The 15,562-nt window shown below is 50.1% G+C and overlaps 1 protein-coding gene and 1 long non-coding RNA gene across 2 annotated transcripts in view; one reads left to right on the top strand and one right to left on the bottom strand.

The window, feature by feature from the left end:
• Ntsr1 (neurotensin receptor 1) overlaps window positions 1-15,562 on the bottom strand; it is a 41,652-nt gene that overhangs the window by 23,712 nt on the left and 2,378 nt on the right. The window lies entirely within an intron of this gene.
• On the top strand, window positions 2,208-8,793 carry LOC110341732. The gene is made up of 3 exons (XR_002383715.2): window positions 2,208-2,311; window positions 2,607-2,754; window positions 8,630-8,793. It is a non-coding gene; the product is annotated as an uncharacterized LOC110341732 (long non-coding RNA).

Genomic DNA, 15,562 nt, shown 5'->3' with positions numbered 1-15,562 from the left:
TAGATCAGCCTATCATAAGTGTCTTTTTCAATACTGCCTTCTGAGGCTTCTTCTTACTTAATCTTTGCTTTGATTTTATGAGACAGAGTCTTACAAGATAGCCAGGGCTGGGCCAGGCGTTGGTGGCGCACGCCTTTAGTCCCAGCACTCGGGAGGCAGAGGCAGGCAGAACTTTGTGAGTTCGAGGCCAGCCTGGTCTACAGAGTGAGTTCCGGGACAGCCTCCAAAACAATACAAAGAAACCCTGTCTCGAAAAACCTAAAGAAAGAAAGAAAAGTGGAAGTCAGTTCTCAGGGGCTAGAGTGCTGGGCTGAACAAAAGGAAGGCAGTTCAATTATTAGCAGATAAACCTCCTTCCTGACTTTAGTGTAGTGTAACCAGCTGCCTTCCATTCCTGCCCCTGCATCTACAGCCACCATTGTGCCTTCCTCACCATGGTGGGGCATGTCCTCAAATCGTGAGCCAAATAAACCCCTCCTCCATTCATTTGCTTTCGTTCACAGGATGAGAAAAGCAACCAATGTAGCAATGGAATAAAACGAGAATGTCCTAAAACAACCCCCAAACCAAAACCCAGGATGAAGAGCACCTGGAATGCTCATCATTGCTAGTGGAAGGTGAAACACAGTGCAGCTGCTGTGGGAGACGGGTGTAGCGTCTCATACAACTGACTTATTAATAATGTTCCATGGTTGCATTCTTGTTTTTTTTTCCCCCTAAAGGAGCCAAAAGCTTACATTCATACAAAAACCTGCACAGATACATTTATAGAAACTTTATTCATTGCAACTGAAATGCTCTTCATTAATGGAGCAATAATGACATGTAACTCAGAGATACAAAGAAATGAGCTTCCAGGCCAGGAAAAGACTCGAAGGAGCCTTGAATGAATATTAGCAAAGGAAAGTAGCTGACCTGAGTGACTTTACTCCATCTGTATGACCTTCCAGAAAATGAAATATGGAGTTGGCTTTTTTTTTTTTTAAGAAAGTTGCCTAGAGCTGGGGTGGGGAGAGTGGACAGATGGAGCCCAGAGCATGGGGGCGGGGACAGTGTAACTGCTATCTTTGATGGGATGCCATGTATCTATCCAGAGCCACAGAATGTAAAACATCAAGTGGGAGCCCCAGTACGAGCTGTCAATTCTGACTAAATTGTCAACACTTGTTAGTTGTGATAATGTATCTATCTCATAAAGCAAGATCTTTGAACAGAGGAAACTAACAGGTGTGTGTGTAGGGGGGTTGTCATAATGAGACATTGTTTCAAACAAACAAATTACAAAACTGCTCTGAAAATTGTCCATTATGCCAGGGCATTGGTGGCGCACACACACCTTTAATCCCAGCACTCCAGAGGCAGAGGCAGAGGCAGGTGGACCTCTGTGAGTTCAAGGCCAGCCTGGTCTACAGAGCTAGTTCCAGGACAACCTCCAAAGCAATACAGAGAAACCCTGTCTCGAAAAACAAACAAACAAACAAAAAATGTTGGTTGATAGTTGTAACTCCTGAGGCTGGAGGGACAGCTCAGTGGTTAAGAGCACTGACTGCTTTTGCAGCGGACCTAGGTTCTATTCCCAGCACGCACGTAGTGGCTTACAACCATCTGTAACTATAGTTCCTTTTTAGGCCTGTCAGACACTGCAAGCATGTGGTGTACTGACATAAATGCACTCAAACACCTACACAAGTATTTTTAAAAAATTAACTCCCAGATCCTTAATTTCCTACCTGTGCTGTTTGCATTCTACCTGCAGTGATGACCATTCTGACAGTTCTCGGTCCTCGTGAGTATTGTGTCAGGATTTGGTTTGCTGGGTTGTTTGGTTGCTGCTTTGCAGAAGTCTTGGGGCCTGCCTGCATTTTACAAGGTCCCTGATTTGTGAAACTCCCTTGTGGCCATGCTCTTAGCTCAACTAGAGGTCCTTCTGCCCCAGAGGCTGTCCTCAATACTGTGTGCTTCTGAGGTATCTCTCCTCAAGCAAAAGGAGCCACTGGCTTCCCATATTCCCCATGTTTCATTTCTCCTCAAGGACTGGACACCTCAGTTCCTGTGTCTCCATCTGGTCTCTTTCCCAGCCTCCATCATTGGAACCAGCTGCTTCAGAAATGCAGCCTCTTCAAGGCCACAGCAGAAAGGCTGGTTAGGCTGACTCGTAGATGACAGGGCAGGGAAGGAACTTTTAAACTGCGTGTGTTTTTAGGAATAACAAGCACCTCTAAGTGGACTCCCTGTTGGGTCTGGTCAAGGGCATGACACTCATCTCTTACTTTTGCACACGGCTCTCTCTGGATCTAGTTAGAAGACTGGGGTGAGCCAGGGAGATCTTGGGGGGTCCCCCTGTTAACTGGACAGCTGTGGTTGCTTCAAAATAAATCCACCTGACTATCTCAGTGTTTCCCAAGACCCTTTGCCCTGAGTAAGGACCCAGTGATGGCTGGTTCTGGATGTAGGTAGCACGTGGCCATACAGACCGGGTGATCTGGTAGATTCAACTCCACTTGCAACTGCCCCCAAATCTGCTTGGTGGAAACCCCAGCTCCCTGGCACCAGCCCCTTCCACAGCACAGTGTTCCTTTCTCCTTTCCTTCCTCCTTTTGAGCAAGACTTAGAGGTGCATTCCAGTTGATCGTGGGCCGTCTTCTACAGAGCACTTGACAGGGGCCTGTGGCAGCAGATCTGGATGGACAGGCAATGAGACCACCACAGCTCGTTTGCATCTAAACCCCACAGTCCTGGTGAAGGGACACCAAGGTATGAGCTTTCTTCATTTTTAAGAACATAATAATTGTTGGGACCAAGGTTGGTATATGTTGGAGATGAAGCTTGGCTCACTTGCATGGCGGGCTTCCTGTTTGTTCATCTAACGGAGTGGATTCAGGCTTGTGAGTGCACTAGACACATGGTAGGGGAGGAGGGAATCTTGGGGTCTTTCTGAACAGGTGGGGCCAACGTGTATCTGGGGAGGGGAGGCCTGAGCAGCTCAAGTCTTCTTTTTTTTTTTTTTTTTTAATGAGACAGGGTTTCTCTGTATTATTTCGGAGGCTATCGGTCCAGCCCAGCCTCGAACTCACAGAGATCCACCTGCCTCTGCCTCCCGAGTGCTGGGATTAAAGGCGTGCGCCGCCACCACCACCTGGCGTGCTCACGTCTTCTTATTGGGTCATAGGTCAGATACTGGGGTCACCAGCACCCTTAAAAACACTTGCTTCTTTGCCTTCAGAGCAGACTCCTGTGTCTTCCCGAAACCCTTTCTGCTGCCTAACCTCGGGTACCCCTCAGTTATTGTAGCCCTTCATTCTCATAGGAACCTTAGGGTAGGTGTACACAGGCGGCCGAGGAGGGGACTATACGTGGTCACCGCAATGCTGAGACACAGCTACTGCTCAGCAGCCTCACAAAGAGTCGGTGCTGGCATTAGACCCGTCTGCTGACTGGGCCCTTGTCTCTGAGGAAGGAGGCCCATGTCTCCAAGGAGTGAGCACCCCCTGTTTATTTCCAGCAATCACTCCTTGTTGAACCCTGATACTTGAACCCACTTGTTCCCTAAGGAATCCAGTTTCCTGATGGATTAAGAGGGACAGACACATGTACAGTGGTCTGTTATTCAACAGTCCCTGTGCTGATGGGCCCCACTCAAAGCTGGGCAAGCGTAGCTGGGCTTAGAAGTATCTTAGGAAGGCAACAGGGAGCTGGCCTTGGCTTTGCTTTCCTGCTGTTTGTGCAGAAAGGTGCCACTTGACTGCGCAACAGCAAGGAAATGAGGAAAGCTGGGTACTTCTGGGTGGAGCAGGTCCCGCAGGTGCACCGACAGCTGGCTTTCTGGGAAATTGCAGACAGGCAGCTAGCGTGGGGTCTATTGCCCAGGGAGAGTAGAGCTGGGTTCCATGGGTGCCTCCTCAGGTCCTTTCTTAAGTAGTCTGTCCTCCTCACTTTAAACGTTGACGGGCCCTTTTTTTAAGGCAGGAAGGAGGAGTGAACCGGAGTATCACTTGCTGGTAGCTCCCTCAACAGGAAGCTACCTTATAGGCTCCTGAGAACCCAGGGCTCCAAGGCAACCTCTTGGCTGCTTTACTTCCTCTACTTCCAGCACTCGAGTTTTGTTTTGTTTTGATTTTTGAGACAGGGTCTTGCTATGTCGTCCGGTGCTTCAGTTTTGACTATCTACAAGGCAACCCTGCTGACAATTTTGGACAGCATCAGAGGGCCCACCAGGATGCCCATTTGCTTTTGTGAATTAGTTACAAAGGTCAAGGAAGAATGCCATTAAAACTCAGTGGGAGGCCGTGGGAAGGGTTGAGATGTGTTCCAGTGTCAATCACAGTCACTCACCCTCTGCTGGGCAATGTTGCAATGGTCCAGATCAAATCCTAGGCTAGAGTGGAGATTGGGCAGTCCTATTTTTTACGCCACTTGGAACACATTGCTGCCCCACAACAGGAACAAGGCAGTGAGTCTCTTGGAGAGCCACAAGGCCCAGGAGGCAGACAGACCTGGAATCGTAGGTCCAAAAAGAGCTTCTAGCCTCCCACGGAGGGCCAGTTGCCCTGCCACACCCTCCTAGGGCCTGGCCCTCTAACCCGAGTAGCCCAACCACAGCTAGTCCTCATTTCTCGCTCCTTCCGGGCTACCCCAGACTCTGAGGCAATGTCTATGGTAGGAACTGAGCCTGATAATGTTCAGCACTGCTGGCCTTCAGTGTCCACATAGTGTCACCTTCACAGACCTGGGTCCAGGCAGGGATTCTCTGGTACACACTTCAAGCTACAAGACAGCAGGGCCAACAGGTAAGACTCAAGCCATGGACGCTGTGGCAGTGACAACCAGAACAACATGCTTCTGAGTTTGCTATACTGTGTGTGGGACAGGATTCTGCTGGAATCAGCTAGCACATTCCCCTTGGCAACTAGAAAAGTCCGTGACCAGGCAGGTGGGGCAGGTGGTCGAGTCAAGGGGCGTCTTTTCCACGGTGTGTGTAGTTGATGGGATCCAGAGGTAGCTGTGAAGTTAGTTCAGACAATACTTGGGGAGGAGGCAGCCAACGGAGGAGCTGACACGCCTTCTCCTGGGAGCCTCATTGGCATGTATCTAGGAGCCCAGCAAGAGTAACATCTCAGCATAAAATGGGATAGACCGGAAGATCATGGGCTTGTTCCAGCCCAGTGGTCCTGCCTTGGGACCAGCAAAACCAGACCTTGACTCCAGTCTCTGCTTCTCTTTTTAAGGTGTGCTGAGATAACATGATGGCGGCAGTGTGTGTGTGTGTGTGTGTGTGTGTGTGTGTGTGTGTGTGTGTGTTCAACCTCTCAACCTGAGAGCAGAGCCTTATTTGGAAAAAGTGTTTCCGCATGTAATCAGATTTGGATGCAACTGTCCTGGTTCAGGGTGGGTCTGAAATCCCATGGCAAATGTCACTAGGGGGCAGATAGACAGAGGAGAAGGTAGTACGAAGACCAAGGTGAGACTAAAGGGATGCCACCATGAGCCAAGGACGCTGGAGTCAACCATGGATGGAAGAAGAGGAAGGAGCACTAAGCCCCTGGAGGAAACATGGCCCTGAGACACACCTCTGGTCTCTGGGACCACAAGAGAAGGCCATATCAGGCCCTGGGTTATGGCAGCCACAGACCTTAGGCTGCTTGAGGTTAGAGCAATTACGGCGTGGACACCCAGCCCTGGTGATTTTCTTTAGGAGCTCCGTGAGCATCGCCTGGCTGATCTGCCACAAACACAGGTATTTTTAATACATTAGACGGCTCCCTTTTAAACAAGCTGTCAGGAAAATTAATTGCAGGAAGTTTAACAGGCGCTAACATGCCTAAGAGCCCTGCAATTACCGGCTTCCAGTCTGCAGGCACATTTGACAGCCTGGGGGCCCCAGGGGTGCCTGGCTGCTCCAGAAATAATTTCTTCTGCCGTGTGTGTGTGTGTGTGTGTGTGTGTGTGTGTGTGTGTGTGTGTGTGCCTGACCTGACCCCAGATTACTGCTCCAGCGTCTGAGTGGATTCTGGAGTCTCTGCGGTGCAAAGCACCTGATGATCCTCTTCCTCTGCTCGGCTCTGCAGGACTCTGAGTCAGGATCCAGTACAAGACACGTCACCCACCTCATCTTCTGGAATTCAGCTGAGCCCTCGAGGGAAAGTCCTCTGGGAGTGCAGTCCATCTCGGCAAAATGGATTCCGAGGCTAGGCAAAACCTGGGGTCTCAAATTTGTGTGAGGTCTACAGGGACAGAGGAGGCTTTCAGGACAGTCATTCTGTCCATATCCTCCAAAGCACAGCTGGTGTACACAGAGGCTAGGGCTGGGCCCCTGTGTCAGGTTTCTTCCTCATTTTCCCCTCGTTCTTCCAAGTGACACCGATGTCTCTCACTCCTGACCTGTTGTCACAGGAAGACCCCTCTGAGGACCACGTAGGAGTAGGGAAGCCTTCAAAGCTGGCTTCACAGCAGTCCAAAGGCTTTTCCTGAGTGTGGGTCTGTCTCACAGATCAGTAGAACGGGAAACACAGAGGCAGTGCCAGGGACTCTTGGCCTGAAGGCAGTCAAGACAGGGGAGCTCCAGGTGGCTGAGTCTGAGGGACCTTAGTGTGGGAAGACTCCTGCCTACCTTGTTGTTTTGGGTCTTCAGAGGTGCTTGGCAGAGGCCAGCAGCTGTGGGCCTGCCATGAGCTGGGCCCAGGGTCCTGGAGACAGATCCTAGAGGGCAATTAGTGGAGTGGGATGACTCCTCCTCCTCCTCCTCCCTAGGCAATAAACCCAACTCTGGACAGTTGCTTCCTACTGTGCACATCCTGCCTGCAGCAGACAGGGTTATAAATGAGCTGGCCCCACCTGGATCCAGACCAGCTCGAAGGCCTGGATGTCTGGTGCTCAGCTTCCTGAATGACATGACCCAGATGTGCTTTGCACCACTCTCCTTGACTCTCGGGAGCTGGGGATTGTGTGGTTCTACTGAACTCTTGGAAATTATGCGCCAGACCAGCGACTGGCTGTGAGTGTTTACATCTTAACAGTTCCCAGGGAGAGATTATTTCCAAACATCTCCTGGGCTCTCTCTCTGAACCTCTCTGAGGGGCTGCAAGTGTGGCGTCTTTAAAGAGAAGAACCGATTCTGAGTTACAAGAAAACAAAGCTCTCCCAAGAATGCTCTTAACCTTTAAATACTGGACCAGCTCTGCTGCTGTAAACAGCCATAAACTATCACTGGGTGTAAGGCCCTGTGTTCTGACAGGCTGCGGACTGTGCCCAGCAGCAGAGGCTCTTCAGCAGTCTTCTCTTTGAGGTGTTTTTGTGATGGAGTCTTTGGGAGCTGGAGTCTTTGTGAGGATAGCTTCTTAGCTGGTGAGGCCAAGTTCAGGGCTATGCTATGAATCCACACAGGGCTTCTCTGTGGGTTCTGTGCTGATAGGGCTAGGTGCAGACAGAACATGGAGGGCTTCTTGGAGGGCTGAGCCAGAGGGGTAGGGGCTGTTTCCACACTGATCTTCCATCAGGGGATCACCTACACTGACCTTACCCTAACAGTTTGGAGCAAACCCTGTGTGTGTGTGTGTGTGTGTGTGTGTGTGCGTGTGCATGTGTTCGTGTGTGTATGTATGTGCATGTGCATGTGTGTACACATGCGTGTATGTGTATTGTCTTTTTCTACTCAGCATAGCATCAAAACAGCCTGAGGATGCTCTATCAGCTATGGAGCTTCTTGCTTGAGCAGAAATCAGATCCTTTAAAGGAAAGTAACAGAACCCAGAACCCCTGTAATGTCTCACCTACAACGTTTATTATCAATTTAAAGACTATCAAATATATAAAGAAATAGGAAGAGGTGACCCACTGACAAGAAGTAGACCAGTTAGAAGTGGGAGGCATCCATATGACTCACCACAGTCAGTGTTCACCGGATTCTGTGCAGGAATGGCCCTATTAGGGCGTGACGCTGAAAAGCCAGCAGAGATGAGATGGAAGACTCTGGTTTCCTTGGCAGAGGATGGAGAAAAGGAGCCCTAGAAATCGAGGATCATGGGAGGAAATCTGAGAGGAGAGAGAAAGGGACCCATTGGTGCTGTGTCTGACCCAACACGAGTCCTGGGATTGTCTTTGAATGGCGTGTGCGTGTGACTCAAGTAAGGGTCTTGAGGACTGAGCCACAGTCATGAACCGAGACTAAGGTGAGTGAGTGTTCAGGGAAAAACTACGGGCTTAGGAGTGGTACTGATGGTGGCACCAACATCAACAGACGCTACAACCCAATTCTGCTCTCACTGGACTGCCTGCCCAACTGAGGAAAACACCAGCATTCTCCAGGGGTTAACATAACCAGAACTACCACAGCAAAGTTTAAAATGTGTGGGAAACAATCAAAGTTACCATTGAAAGCCCTAGAAATAGGACTCACCCTAAAGGAAAAGACAGCCATTCGATCAGTCCATGGAATTGTTACAGTCACAGTAACAGCCCATTGAGGAAAACACTTTCTGACCAAGAGAATAGAATTTTGGCCCCGGGTGAAGAGCTGGCATTCCCACTGGGCCTGGTCAAGCCAACTTAGGAAAGTGGGCTCACCTTAAACGATGCTACAGAGACAGGGGGAATAATTTGCCCTTTAAGGGGATACTGTATTTTCTGCTTCTAGAATTCCCCGGTACAGTCCCTGTGAGTCACCATGAGGTCCAGCTGGATTGTCTCACCTTTCTGAAGCCTGAATCCAAAAGACACCCCCACCCCCAGCTTTTTCTGTCTCTTTTGGGGGCTGGCCAGACCCTTAACTCTTTCTTTAAAGCCCCCCACTCCTCCCCTCCCCTCCCCCCCCCCCGCTTTGTGGCCATGTGTCTGACTCCCATGGCAGCTTAAATGACCCCCCCCTCTCCATTCTTCTTCTTCAGACAGCTACTGAGATTTATATCACACCTGCCCTGGGAGTTTTCTTTTTAAACTTTAATAAAATCATCCCTGAGCTTTTTGTTTTGTTTGAATCCATCCTTAAATTATTTTGTTAGCAAGACTGAGAAACCGAAATGGGGGACCTCTGTGTCTCCGGTAACATCTGGTGACCACAGAGAAGCCTTCAAGTTCCAGTAGCAGGATGACGCAAAGAAGGAAAGCGCAAAGCTTTAGCAGGCGCTGGGGAAGGCATGGCAGTATCCCAACGCTTGGGAAGGTAGGGCAGGAGGATATATATATGTTCAAAGCATAGCCTGGGCTATACAGTAAGATCTCACATCAGGACAAAAGCAAAAAAAGCAAGCATTGTGACCGTGTTCCTTGAGGTACAGAACTCTCTGAAATGAATGGGAAGATGAAAGAGAAAGACCGTGTTACAAAGCCAACTGAAACTTTAGAGGTAAATTAAACACCAGCGGAAAGGAATAATCTGTTTGCCTCTGTTTTGTGCACCATGTACCAATGAAGACTATTATCGTGGGTATAAAACCGTCTCTAACAAACTACATTTATATCGTATGAGCGTATTTTCCGAAAACAATAGAATTGAGTTATAAGTGGATATCATACGATGGCATCTGGGAAGATGTCAAAGCCTCTAGAAGTACAAACACTTCTAAACAGCTGAAGGTCAAAAGAGGAATCCTAATGAAAATAAGAAAATATTTGAATGAGAAAGGATATTGCTCAAACAATAGCAATAAAACCAAACCCAAACCTCCAGATGCTACTAAAGCAGTACTGCAAAGGAATTTTGTATCATTAATTGTTTGTACATTAAATAATGAAGTTCATGCTGGACATGGTGGCACACGCCTTTATGCCATCACTCAGGAGGCAGAGGCAAGATGGATCTCTGAGTTCCAGGCCAGCCTGGTCTATAGAGTGAGGGCTACACAGAAAAATCTTGTCTCAGAAAAAACCACCACCACCAATAAGAATAGATAATGACGTTCTTAAACCAACAATCTAAGTTTTTGCCATAAGAAGTCTGGGTGTGGTGACTTACACTGTAATCCCAGGGTCAAGGCAGGAGGATTGCTGCAAGTGTAAGGTCAGCCTTAAACTTAAAGGAAACAGACATGAGAAATGAAAAAAAAATAATATAAATTGAACTGGAGACACAACTGGAAATTGTTATGTGTGTGAGTGTTTGCCTGAATGTATGCATGAGCACAACCTCCCCACGGTGCCTGCAGTGCTCAGGGAGTCCAGAGGCCATGTCAGATCCCCTGGGATTGAGTTACAGGTAGCCCCGTGCTGCTCTGTGGGTGGATGGGGGGGAGCAGAATCTCAGAATTCTGGAAGAGCAGCAGCCAGTGCTCCTAACCACTGAGTCATTTCTCTAGCCTTGGAAGTTGATTTTTTTCTTAAAAAGATTTATTTATTTTCATTTTATTTGCATTGGTGTTTTGCTTGCATGTGTGTCTGTGTGAGGGCGTTGGATCCCCTGGAACGAGTCACAGACATTGGTGAGCTGCCGTGTGGGTGAGAGAGAGGAGGAAGAGAAAGAGGAAAGAAAGAAAGAAGCAGAGAGGGAAGGAGAGAGGGAGAGGAGGGGAGGGAGGGAGAGAGGGAGAGAGAAAGAGGGGGAGAGAGAGAGAGAGAGAGGGAGAGAGAGAGACGGAGAGAGAGAGAGAGAGAGAGAGAGAGAGAGAGAGAGAGAGAGAGAGAGAGAGAGAGAGAGAGAGAGAGAGAGAGGGAGAGATCAATCTGGCGGCAGGCCTGTGTTAGCCTGCTTCCAGCCCCAGCTTAATCCACTCTTCTGGAATAAGGCAGCTGCTTTCTCACTACCCTGACTGTTCCCAACATTGTTTCCTGAGCATCAGAAAGACAGATCTGTACCCTTTAGACATAATGCCTCCATACTGTTCTGCTGGGGAGCTCACTGCTGCTCATTTCCTGGAGTAAAAGCCACCGCGTCGCGCCGTCTGTCCATTATGCTCATGGCTCCAGCCAACCCAGCTTCCTCCCGGTTCCTTAGGCACACACAGCACAGGTCTGTCCCAGTGTCCTCCCCCCACTTCCCTGACACTGCACACCACTCCCTGGCAGCCTATGAGGGACCCTCTTTGATCTACCAAGCCGTGTCCCCGATCTTAACGCCTCCACATTCTCAGAGGATTCCTTAGAATAAACTGCTGGAGAGACCCGGTCCTGGACTCCGCCTCGGACAGCAAGTATCTCCCAGAGGAGGTGGGTAGGGGCTGGCCAGCTGGCTGGGTTCCCTGACCAAGTGTCCTGTGAGCCGTGTGGGGTGTCGAAGATGACAGAACTGCTCTCAGGCTCTGGTAAAGAGAGCATCCTGGGAGTAATAGTGTCTTGTACTCTGCTCTTCTAAAGAGGCCTTGCCTGCCTGTGAATCTTTGTTGTTTCCTGGAGTGGAAGGAAACCAGCCTGTTGGGAATTGAGAACTCCCAGTCTCCGGCAGTTGCAACAAACACTGATATGAACTAACTCATCTACCGTCGGCAGGTGAGGAAACAGTGCCCCGGGGTCCTGTAGCTGGCCATCTACAGAGTAGAGATTTGAACCCAGCTCTGCACTGCTGCTCTGGGGTGACCCCCCAAACTGTCCGTTCCTGGGTGATACTCAGGTGCTGGAGTATCTGCCAAGTCACCAACTGTATCTGGTTTGCCTTCCAAACCAGCCCTGGCTCTGACAGAGGGCACAGGTGTCTGGCTGGAGGAAGACAGGGGACTTTCAACTTGGCCAAGCTGATCAACAGCTCTGTTCTAGTTTGTCCTCTGTGTCTATGGCAAAACACTGGCTGATAGCTACATGGGGAGGAAAGGCTTGAGAGTCTCTCCTCCCTTTAAACACAGCTAGAAAATCAAACAAGGTTGCGTAATTACGGTTCGGGAAATGCAGACAGACAAACCTCCTCCAACCCTGGTATATGGTCCGATATGACGGCGGTGCCCTCCACGCCAGGCTGGCCCAGGAGCCTCAGTGTTTGAATGTCGCCATGGGAGCATCTCTTGTCCCACTATTGGACTTGACCAAACAGAGTCTCTGCCTCCCAGTACAACATATTGAGACTATGGCATGAGGCTAGTCTCGGGACAGACAACCCCACTTGCCCTCGACACTCTGCAACAGGGTGGCAGGCAAAGGCCTTAAGGATGAACAGTATCCACGAAAAGCATCAGTTTGAGGACGAGGTCTAAGAGCCCAGCGCTTGGGTGCTACAGGAGCTCCACGTACAGACCCTGAGGTGCTGTGGAGCAGGCTCTTCCTCCAGGGCTCATGCTCCCTCATCTCTCGGAGACAATGACCCTTATCCCCAGAAGAATCACCAACAGTCAGGTAGATACACTGGACGAGTGCTCTCTCAAGCCACCTGATTGACATCAATACAGGGCGCTGCCCCTGTTGCTTTCTGAGAAGTAAGATCCCGGTGTGGACCCCACCTGGACTGCCTGCATGTCCCCATCCTTCATGACCTTGCCAGGTCAGACCAGCAACAAGGCCATATCGCCCTGTTCCCAAGGTGAGGGTTACCTCCTTCTGGAAGACCATCTCGGTCTTCCTTACTCCCCACAGCCTTAGAATCTTACCCACGATGCCCAGTTACAGTCCGGATAGTCTGAACAACAGATTTCATAAGCCAAGTTCCACCCCACCCTACCCCAAGTCCTCTCTGACCAGGTTTTACTATATATCCCAGTCTTAGTCTCCAGAGAACTAGCAGTACAGATATGCACCCCTATGTCCAGCAATACACAGCATATTGGGCTTTCAAAAGCTATGACCAGGGGGGGAAGAGATGGGTCAGAGGTTAAGAATGCTTCCTGCTCTTCCAGAGTACTGGAGTTTGAGTCCAAGCACCCACATCAGGCAGCCCACAACCCTGTAACTCCAGCTCCAGGGTACAGGTGTACACAACCTCCTATGCACACATTAGTAAATAATAATAATAATAATAATAATAATAATAATAATGAATAGTAACTTCAATCATCAGGCTGGACATGGTGCCACATGTCTTTAATCCCAGCACTCAGGAGGCAGAGGCAGGCCAATCTCTGTGGGTTTGGGACCAGCCTGGTCTACAGAGTGAGTTCCAGAACAACTAGGGCCACACAGAGAAACCCTATCTCAAAACAAAACAAAAACAAAAACAAAAACAAAACCCAAAAGAACCTTTAATCACCGTGATGGCAAGACTGCTCAGTTGGGTAAAAGTGCTCAATGCACAAACATGACAGCCTGTGTTTGATACCTGGGCCTCACAGTAGGAGAGAACTCACTCCTAAAGATATTTTCTGAACTCCACACGTACAAACCTTCACTAGAGCATGTGCAAGCATACGACACACACACACACACACACAGAGTCATTAAAAACAACTTTGATCATGAAACACCACAAGTATATACAAAAGATGAAAACCCAACATTGCTTCATTCACATACTCATACACACACACCTGTGACTTTCCCCCAGACTGTGTCTCTGTAAACTGTTGGGACCGATTTTCTTCATTGTGGAGTCAAAGTGTTTCTCCTTTCCTTGTCACCCCTGACCAGCCTGGTGCTCAATGTGCCTGTCACCTCGCAGTTGATCTGCTATAGACATGATACAGCGACTGCAGGCACAGCCTCTCCCTGTATGGGCTGTAGCCTCTCCTGTCCCTGGGGTGAAGATGCACCCTCTCCAGTGCTGATGCTGCATCTGAAGTTGGGTCTGAGTACAAGGGGAACACTCTCATTTTCACTGGGAAAAGAGGCGTTCCCAGGATGACTGGGTAGATGGCAGGTTGTGGAGGGTGGACACAGTCCCTGGGCTCACCTTTCTTCCCCATGGGCATGTGGACACAGCACCTATGTAAGCTATAGTCTGGGACATAAGCTGCAAGGTCAGCAACAGAGAACCATAAGACGTTTATAGAGCAGGTTAGAGCAAGGGAGCAGGAGCAGGACAAGTATGGGTCAGAGTAGGAAGCTGGCCTGGGTGGCCTCGGGGCCACCTATGGCTCAGGATTGGGCAGGGACATGTGAGTCTTGAGGAAACCTTGGACGCCAGCTCGTCCTCCTGTCACTGGTATAGGAGCCAGGTCTCAAGCCTTTGGAAGAAGCTGGGCACCGGGCTTCACCTACAGTCTTGCTCCTCCCACTGCTTTTCCAGCCCAACCCCATCCGGCTACACCCCAAACACCTGATCTCCAAACAGTGGCTGTTCTCAGAGGGTTTACCACCTAACTCTCAGCTCATTTTTGAATAATTTTCGTTTGCAAGTGCCTGAGATGGAATCCTTAAATAGGGCAGGGTGGCCAGTCCTCACAGAAGACGCAAACTCGGGGGCAGGGGGATGTCCCCGTTTTTTGGAAAGCGGCCAACGCATCAACACTTCCAAATATGGTCATGAGGATGGAGGCATGGGATTGCCAGCCCTGACTGGGGACAGGCAGTAAAGCAGAGGCTGTCCAGTCGGCTCTGCTTCAGGTACCCAGACATCCTGGTGGCTGCCACAAACCCTACAGCCCCAGGAAATAAAACACATCTTCAAATGGTGGACAGTGGTGAGGGAGGTGACAGGGCCCAGGCCTGGCCTGAGGAATTTTCTCACCAAGTACCCAGCAGAGCTTGCGTTCCCAGCCGGAGAAGCCTGGTCAGCAGTTAATGTCAGATGGACAAAGAACACCCGCTATCACCGAGAATGGGGCTGCATCTCCTAAGGAAAAATGGGAGCCCTGCTCTCCAGGGGGCATGAAGGCAGCCAGCAGGCAGTTTGTAAACACTCAACCAACACCATGACAGCTACAGAGGGGCGCCTGGCCCAGGTCGGGTGCTCAATAAACATTGCTGATGGATGGACAATGACCAGGACCCTGTCAAATGGGGCCCGAAGCCACCAAGCAATGGGCAAACCCCAGACAACGCAGCCCTGGGAGGGAGGAGACACCTTGCCATATGGGTTCTGTGGCTCCAATAGAGGTTCTGCAGGAACCTCAGGAAGGGTAATGACCAGGAGATAAGGATGAATTGTGGGCTTGCCCCCCTTGCTGAGGCCCTACAGGTGGAGAAGCCGCCATTCCCCCAGCAGTGTGGGCTGGGAAGCCCAGCTTCCTACAAAGTTGATCAAAGACAGGAGCTTCAAGGAGGAAACAGGCTTCAAAGGAAGCAAGAAGCCACCTCGATCAGCCTGATGTTTACCACAGGGAGCACGCACCAAATGTGCTTGTCTCAACGAGCAGGCTCTTGATGGAGAACTTGAGCCCAGACTCATCATACCTGCTAGGAGCAGCATCCAGGGAGGGGCCGCATCCAGGGACACTTGTAGCACAAGTGTATTTCTGGCCCCGTGGCCCACCTCAGAGATGACCTGTCGAGTTAAGTACTGCCCAGAGTCTGAATGCTGGTTACAACCCACTGAGTGTTGCTGGTTTCTGTGTGGCACCTGGATATACCACGTGGCTTCCACGTGACCACGGAATCCTGCTGGGAGGCTGTGGGGGGCTATGGATGACTTGGTGAGGAAACTGATGGACATGTGGGAGAGCCAGCTTTCCTGGAGGCCCCCCCAAACATGGCAGGAACCACCGTCCCGACCGTCCCGTTCTCTGCCTTCCCTGTGCCTCCGTGGTCACCCAGGGTCTGGGGCCAATCAATTATTCACAAC

The sequence above is a fragment of the Mesocricetus auratus genome, unplaced genomic scaffold (genome assembly GCF_017639785.1).
Source record: "Mesocricetus auratus isolate SY011 unplaced genomic scaffold, BCM_Maur_2.0 Super-Scaffold_100028, whole genome shotgun sequence".
NCBI classification, from domain to species: domain Eukaryota; kingdom Metazoa; phylum Chordata; class Mammalia; order Rodentia; family Cricetidae; genus Mesocricetus; species Mesocricetus auratus.
Note: the sequence above shows the minus strand (reverse complement) of the source record. Positions and strands in the feature narration are given on the sequence as shown.